General features: G+C 41.4%; 1 protein-coding gene across 10 annotated transcripts in view; it reads right to left on the bottom strand.

Annotated features, from left to right (window-relative positions):
- Mecom (MDS1 and EVI1 complex locus) overlaps nucleotides 1-8,557 on the bottom strand; it is a 553,659-nt gene that overhangs the window by 526,092 nt on the left and 19,010 nt on the right. The window lies entirely within an intron of this gene.

Here is an 8,557-nt window from a genome sequence, read left to right as displayed (position 1 = left end):
AAAAAAAAAAAAAAAAAAAAAAAAGACTTCTTTTGTTTTGTACTCTACACTGAGGATTAGACAAAGCAAGAGTCCAGGCTAGCTTCTGCCTCCCAGCATCAGAGATTCAGCTCAGAAGGCTTTCTGTAAAAGGAAGCGAGCTTACCTATCTCGCTAAGATGCAAATTTATTTTTACATCTAATATGATAAAATTATATGTATACCAAGGAATTATTTCAAAATACTTTTTATGATTTATAAGTGTTTCATGTATATATTTTATGATCCTATATACCCAGTTTTATCTAACAAAGCTATTAGACAGAGAGGAGCTGTGAGTGGAGTAGTTTAAGAAGCCTGTCTAGCTGAACAGCTTTAGAGCAGCGCAAAGTAGGGATATCTGATTTCACTCATAATCCGCCCACTGGAGTTGCATCAAAAACTGATTACATGTGATCTTTCTATTCTAAAAGCTTAAAATTTTTCAACATTTAGAGTTGTATTTGAACAAAGGAGCTACATTTTGAAGTTAAAAAAAAAAACAATAAACACAACTATGGACTCATAAATGATTAAACACACTGTTGGGTCCATATTTTTCCATCCATGCTGTGAGGTAATGAGTATGTAATTGGGGTCAGAGGACACATAGCTTCTGCTTCAACTAAGCATGGATGCCAGGACGAGCAACTGTCCAAAGTAAACAAATGATTACAACTGTAGCACAGAGGACAGTAGCTAAGAAATCAAGAGGTAGGGGAAATTCCAATCAGAGGTCTCTAGAGAAAAAAAGATCTGTAACGTGACAGTGGACGGGTAAGAAAACAAAGCACTTCACAGGTTTGCTCATGAAACTCCTGCATTACAGATGTTTACACTTAACTCTACTCACCAATACCAGGCTTGTCCTTCAGGCCACTTAGCTCCACTGCACTGCTGTGGGTTTCTCGTAAACTTCTTGATGTCTTCCTACCCGCCTGCCCAGAGTTCCCCTTCGCCATGTTCCTCAAGCTCCCTCAAGGTGAGTGCCGTGGTTCCATTCTACCTCTGTAGGCTGTCCCTTGGTGTGACCCTCAGTAAGGTCTTCTGATTTCTTTGCCAGCAGTCCTCCCGGACATTATTTGTATATCTGACCTCCAATCTGTGCTGAGCTCTGGGCCTCACCTACACTTCCAGAAAGGGGAAGTTGACAGCTTGCACATAGGTAAGCGATGTAAGCATGCACTTACTAGCTTACAATTATATGAAGTTATTCTCAAATATTATATGGAGTTTTGATCCCAGCAGTTGACCAGGGGAGGGCTTACAAGTCTGTTTCAGCACAAATCAATGTCCGCCCAACATGGAGGCCAGGTTTCCTGGTACAGTTGGAGTGTCTAGTCACCTCCAAATAGTCACTTCATTCTTCTCTGTTTAAGCTTCATGGGATTACCACGTGCAGCAAAGCTGTCTGCTGGACCTGAAAGATGCACACTCCACTCCCTTCCATGGTAAGGTGTAGCTGCTGAATAGCAGATTCTCAAGGGACCTTTCCATACTTCAAACTCCTCTTGGTATAACAGGGACCGTGTGGCTCACCAAAGTCACATGTGCAAAAGTGGTAGGTATCATTTCTGAGCTGTCAGAGTTAAGAGGTGCTGATCTACACCCTTCCCCCAAGATCCCTTTTATTACAGATTTTAGAATCCTGTATTGAAGAGGAAGAATTGTAAAAATACTGAAATCTTGATCCCTGAATAAACTCTTACATGGGTAAGTCAGTCACTAGAGTTAGTCATGCCCATGTTGGACCACGATGTGACTAAGAAGTAAATGTCTATTAGGTTAGGTAATAGAAAAACTGGGGTTTATCTATTTCAGAATCTAGCTCCCTCTCAGTACTCCAGCATCCTTGTAAGCTCCAAGTATGAGCTCTCATTTGGTTTGGGGTAAGCATGAATCCCAAGTCTGAAGCCCTCAGTCCAGACATTCCTCAACCCACAAGAGTGTCCTCCATAGCTGACCTATTACCTGTCAGGCCAACTAAAAGAAAGATCAGTTTTTCAACATTTTATGAAAATTAAATCTTCTGTGTTCTACTGACTATGTCTAAAAAAAACTTGGAGTGGATAATTCTGCTTCCATATTGAAAGAGAAATAAACCGAACCAATTACAATATGAAACACAATTCAGAGCTCGCTCAACATCAATAGTAAGTAAAGGCATATAATTGACACATAAGTAAAAAATTACTCAAAATACTCATATATTTATTCAGTCATAATAAACTTGATTGTGCAGTAAGAAAAAGCACCCCAAATCTCATTAGCTTGTAATGATTACTCACTGCTAGTATTAAGTTGTATATTCCATCTGCCCCCCTCAGCCTTGGGAAACTAAAATGGCTCTAACATAGCTCATCAAAGACAGTGAGGCATGTGCTGAAGAAGAGAAACTTTTGTCACACGCATTTCTCAGGTAAGTCTGAAGTCTTGGGGCTGGGAAATCTAATCCCCCCCCCAAGAGACAGTAAACTTTTAATTTGATCAATATTGAAATCCGTAGTTCAAATCTATTTTAATTGAACATATTCAAATCTAAGCTGGAGATGTGGCTCAGTGGTTAAGAGCACTGGCTGCTCTTGACAGAAGGCTTAGATTAGGTTTCCAACACTCACACGGTGGTTCACAACCTTTTGTAACTTCAAGGGATCTTATTCCTTCCTCTGACCTCCAAAGTCACCACCAAGCATCCATATGACACACAGACAGACATGTTGGCAAACACACACACAAGTAAAACATGAATAAATCTTAAAAAATATATTCAAATATTTCATTTAGACAATGAAAGTCAACCTCAGGACAAAAGAGTAATAAACCTTCAATGGCCTACCAAAGGAATAATAAACTCTGAAAGAATTATCAAATTCATCCTTGCCATTTATTGCCCTGATAATAAGTTCATCCAAGATTAAAAGACGATGGGCTGTTAGTAAATAATTACTGAAATCATCTTTTACTACTTTGAGTTGTAAAAGAAACTGGTTGGGAGGAGACAAAACAAGAAAAAATATTGATGTTTCAATGGAATTTGAGGAGAGGAATTTAGGTAGGGATCCTACCTCAAGGAGTATGTCCATTTATCTGCCCTATTCTAATATTCCATAGGGGCCTCTACTCTATAATGGGTGGTGCTCACAGTTTCAGCCTTAGAGAAGGTACAGAACAGAGAAGAATTATAGTAAGGGACTTCAACTATACAAGCACAGAACATCACACAAATGTGATCTCGTAGAGCCCCATCCTTTCTCTGCCATGGTCTCATCTCTACAGATTTAAAGCTGTACTGCCCATCAAGAGAAGGGATGACAGACAAAACACCACCCTATGAGAATCGTGAGTAGAGCCCAATGAGGCACACACCAGTTTCCCTTAACCGATCAATCAGTACATGTTCTTGGAAAGGTATCAGTCGCTCTGCTAATCATATTCAGTGCATGTTTCAACAGGTATCTTGAAACCTTTGACCAACTCCCTACAGCTCCTGTTGGCCTCTCTGGGCAGGAGGGTTTAGCACCAGCCAGCAGTCTGGAAGTCTTCCTACAGTAGGATTCTGTCCGCCTTTAAGCGAAGCTCTATTGAAAAAAGAATTAAGGAAATCAAGACAGTGACAGAAATAGGGTCTAGAAAACCTCGTTTGGTGAATGACACAATACAATGGTATATTAAACAACCAGGAGTCTTGGCTAAGGTCTAAAGAACAGGAATGTAAAAGTGACGGGAGGTAGGAAGGCAGTGAGATTTATCACAGAAGTTAGGGAGGGGCCGGGGAGAAGCCAACCTACCTAGTGCCCAGCTCAGATGAGTCAGCACTTTGGTGTGACCTAAACCCCACCATCAAGTACTTACTAACTACAGTCACCACGCCTCAGGGTGGCTCTAGCTTCTGGCAGAAAAGAGAATTGGGACTGTCCATGTACAGCATCCCTGGATGCCTTTTGCCAATCTTTAATTTCCCCTGCAGATAACTTCAACAAGTGCACTGCCTTGTCACATGCTTTTTATGCAAGGAAGCTTGAAGATCACACCCCAGCTGATTCAGTGGTGCCCAAAGCTTCACAGAGGCATTGCTGGAATCTGGGTCTGCTGACAATAAGACATTTCCTTTCGTGAATGGAAGAACAATTGTGGGCCTTGGCAGAGAGGAACACATTGGAATGAGGACTGCGCATCTGACAACTGTAAAGTTATTTCAGGGAGAAATGAAGACAAATTGGAATTAAGCTCTTTTAATTATACATTTACTAGTGATCTGTCATTGAGAAAGAACTAATACATGGGAGTATCAATTTTCAGTAAATATAAATGGCAAATAAGGCATTTAATGAATTGCAAATGACAGTGTTTCTAAGAGTAGTTATCCATCACGAGTAAGGGCCTTCCCAGTTATTACTCGCATATTTCATTTCCACGAAGACTCTAGCAGAGTGGCTTAAAGAGGATACCAGGATGCTGCAGGCAGACAGCGCTGGGAGTGGTAGGTATAAAAATAGAACTCTGCTTTATCCATCCCAAACGTGCAGGAGGGACAGGGAGAGGCAAAATATTCGCAGATGGGATTTTAAACAAGCTTTGGACAGCCGATGAAAATGCTCAGAAATAAATCTGCAGATTCATCAGCTGGAGAGTAGGTTCACGAGCCAACCATCAACAACAAATAAAGAGGGGAAAGTCTTGGCCAGAAATAGAAAGCAGTTGAGAGAGAGAAGGCAAAGTTCTAAGGAAGTGTAGCTATATGTACAGGGCTCCAGTAAGATACTGCCATCAAATTATCTCCCAGTTTTAACCTGTCCATTCACACAGAGGAAGTATTTTCCCCGGTTAAGATTAACAAAGAAATTCTGCTTTGTCTTTGGTTGAAGTCAGGTGTCTGTCTCAATCACCTCTACCTCTAGACTCAGACAAGATCTCTCAGTAAAGCTGGAGCTCACCCATTTGACTAGAACAAATGTCCAGAAATCCCCAAAGGCCCTCTCATCTGGGCATCCATTATATGTTCCTACCACCACTGCCTTTTTTCTGTGGATGCTGGCGATGCAAACTCAGATACTTGCCTGGCAAAAACTTGGCAGACTGAGCCATATTCCCAGATCCTAACAAAGTTTTTTTTAAAGAAATAAAATAAAAAAGATCCCTTCCCTTATCTCAGCCTGACACCTAATGTCTCTTGGGTCGCCTGAGTGGTTTTTAATATCATTGTAAAGTCTCTATAGTCTGTGCTGGTAATGTTAGCTGAGAACAAGGAGCAAGAGCAGGCGGGCCTACCAGTATCTCTCAAAGCTTTGAAAGACAACATGGTTCAAGACGGAAGTATTTACCTGTAGAACTGTACAAACAAACAAACAAACAAACAAACAAAAACAGAGCTGTGTGGGTCTCCCACAACTGGTTTCTATAATTGCACCATCAAACTGGGTCTTTTTTCCTAATTTTCAAAGTACCAAATTGTTTTACCCACTTATAGCAACATAAGAATGCCTGTGGCCAGCTCTGAAGCAAGCCAAATTGGCATTTTTCTCAGGGAGCCTAGTGAGTCAATGTTATTTATTCAAATAACATTGCATATTTATGAAGCTGAAGTCTAATTAAATTATATCAGTCATCGATCAGACTCTACTAAACCTCCTCCCCACAGACCTATTCATGGAAATATGTGAATCCCCAAATACAAATATTTAAATGCTGAACAATTAGCCCGGTGTCTCTGCACAAACCCTCTGGAGAGCCACCTTGCACTGGGCAGGCTCTCCACACCTGTGTTTAGCATCCTGTCTTCTTACTGCAGGCTCTCCTCACCACTTCCATAATCCAAGGGGCAGGAAAGTGTGAATGAGCAAAAACCAAGCTTGTTAGTAATACCATTTCCTTTTGCTTACTCTCAAAACAGAAGTTTCATAGGGAGAAATGGGTCACTTATAAAATTATTAAAAGAATCCTTCATCCAAAATTGTTCACCGAGTGAAAGTCCGAGGAACAGGGGCTGTGGCCCCAGGAAGATCCCAGCCTGGCCTGTGGCCTCACAGCTTCCTGCTCTGTCTCTCGGTGACATTAAAGAGCTCTGCAACAGAAAGGGCACCCAGCGCGGTGAAGATGAGGACGGCAGAGAGTTAAAAAGAGGACCCTCAACGACAGATATTTGACTACCATAAAGGAAATCACAAAGTTTCCTCGGGCAAAGGGCATGACAGTCTGGCAGCCGAGAAACCAGCCAGGGAACCCATGCTCGGTTTCTGCCCCTCTCCCATGGGTGGCATGCAGATGTTCACTTCCTGTTTCAACCCTGGCCTGTAGACCAGACTCCCTTTGTTTTCTCTGGCTCACCCTCTGCAGAATATGACAAAACTGCTCCAGCCTCCTGCTCGAAACCCTCTTAAAGAAAAAATAAAAACAACTTACTTCTTTAACTTTTTCATGTTTACTTTTTTACAAATATATTTTATTGAAATGCATTTTTTTCATAAATGTATTCTGATTATGGTTTCTTCTCCCCAACTCCTCCCACATCCTCCCTATCTCCCTACCAACCAAAATCCACACCTTTATTTTCTTCCTCTCTCTCTCTCTCTCTCTCTCATGAAAATACACAGATTCTCAGAAATGAGTGGGATTCTGAAGGCTGCCTCCTAAGACTACAAAATTATACTCTAAGATCCTCCTCTATAGATAAATCATAAATACAAAGTATGGATAAAGTATAGATGTAGTATAGTATATCTATAAAATATAGAATCTAAAGTATAGTATATTCTTAAACATGATATACTAAAATAACAAATAATAATATTAGCAATAATAATAATGTCATCATTCAAAATTCTTATGAAAACATGGTTTTAACATGTTTTGAATAACTGCACAATTTTATCCCTTTAAACCTGGTACAAAGCATATTCTAATGGTTACAAAACACAAGTTTTAGGGAGAAAGAAAAAACAGTTGAGCAATTAAATGAGACATCACATCGCTGAGCTGAGCTGTGAAATTCAAATGAAGGTCCTCTGAGGCTTTGGGGATGGGGTTAACAGCTTTGAAAAAAACAGCTGTAACCAAAGCTGAGGCCAGGCCCCTGAGCCAGCCAGAAGCGATGCAGATGCACACCTTATAAATATGCTCACACCTTTCCACTGGCCTAGCCCTCAGTAAAGCATCCTTCAGGTTGCTTGGGTGTCCCACCCCGCCATGTTCACCTAAAAGTTTGAACCAATGGTTGCAATGACCAGTCATATACTCAAACGCAGCCGAATATAGCTTCACCGTCCAACAGCAAAAGAATCTATTTAATGAACTTTTGTGTGTACGCAAGTGGGTGACTGATACCATTGATGAGAAGCAATGGGTCCCAAGAAGTCCAGGCAGCCAACATCTGAACTCGCTAACACACCGCACAATTCCAAACCAAACTTTCCGGTTGTGTACCGTTTCCGGGTAGAAAAGAGTCTCTTTTTTAACATCTCGTTTCTGGCTCCCTGCATGCCCTGTCTGGGATGCTCGGCACTCTCTTTGCCTGGGCAAGTTGGGGGAAAGACAAAGGCAGCCAGTGGTGCCACTGAAAAGATGACTACACAAGGCAGCTGCCAGTTCTCCTGTCATCTGGACAGTTTTGCTACCTGTGTTTAATTAAACCAAAACACGTTTTTATCTCCTTAAAAGTGTCTGCAAGAACAGAATAATGTCAGAGCTCCAGAGTTCCCCCCAAATCACTCTCTCTTGGATGAAGTCTCCACGAACAATGTCCTTTCACAACGGGAAATGTGTTACCTACCATTGCAAACAAATTTATGAAGAGGGGTAAAATGACAACCTGATACCCGAAACCAGTCAAAGAAGGCTTACACTATTGGGAGATCCTACAGGCTTACACTAACGGGGAATAATACATGCTTATGCTAACAGGAGACAACACAGGCTTACACTAAAGTGGATCCTCTCTGTGCCCTTCCACTATTCTTTACCCTCCTTGCCAAGCCACTCCTCAGATTGCTTCCCCAACCTGAGCCAGGCACTCTGATCTCCCTTACTCTGGGTATAGAGAGTATTTCGTATGCTCTCCCTGGGCAGCCACTTTTAGGCCGTTCTATCCTAACTCTTTCATTACTTTCTTCCCAACAAAAATTAAACGTTAAAAAAAGTGCTAAGTCTGAGAGTTTGTGGGGCCCCTCTTCCAATCACGCAGATTATCCAATTATCCAAGCAGACACATACTTTGCTGCAAGAACCAAGCGATTTAAGTGTTTAAATGTCGCTGAAGACTTGTGAATGGATACAAAAGAAAAGGTTCAGAAGGTTGTGGCTTGCCTTCCTCCCCTTTAAAGTTTTCTGGTAAGTGTGGACTGGCTCATGCCCCTGTATATTGTGAAGAAAGTGGAAATAAGAACGCAGCACCACCGCCTGGGAAGTTGTAAGGTGTAATTAGCTTGCAATTTTAGTAATGAAGTAATGATGTCATTCATTCAACAAAGATTTATAAAGTTCCCTGAATAAAGCTGAAATCACAATGTAACGGGAAACCACGGTGCAGGTAACTCGGAGGGGGGG

The sequence above is a fragment of the Mastomys coucha genome, unplaced genomic scaffold, assembly GCF_008632895.1.
Source record: "Mastomys coucha isolate ucsf_1 unplaced genomic scaffold, UCSF_Mcou_1 pScaffold17, whole genome shotgun sequence".
Classification (NCBI taxonomy): domain Eukaryota; kingdom Metazoa; phylum Chordata; class Mammalia; order Rodentia; family Muridae; genus Mastomys; species Mastomys coucha.
This window is presented reverse-complemented; position numbering and strand designations above follow the sequence as displayed.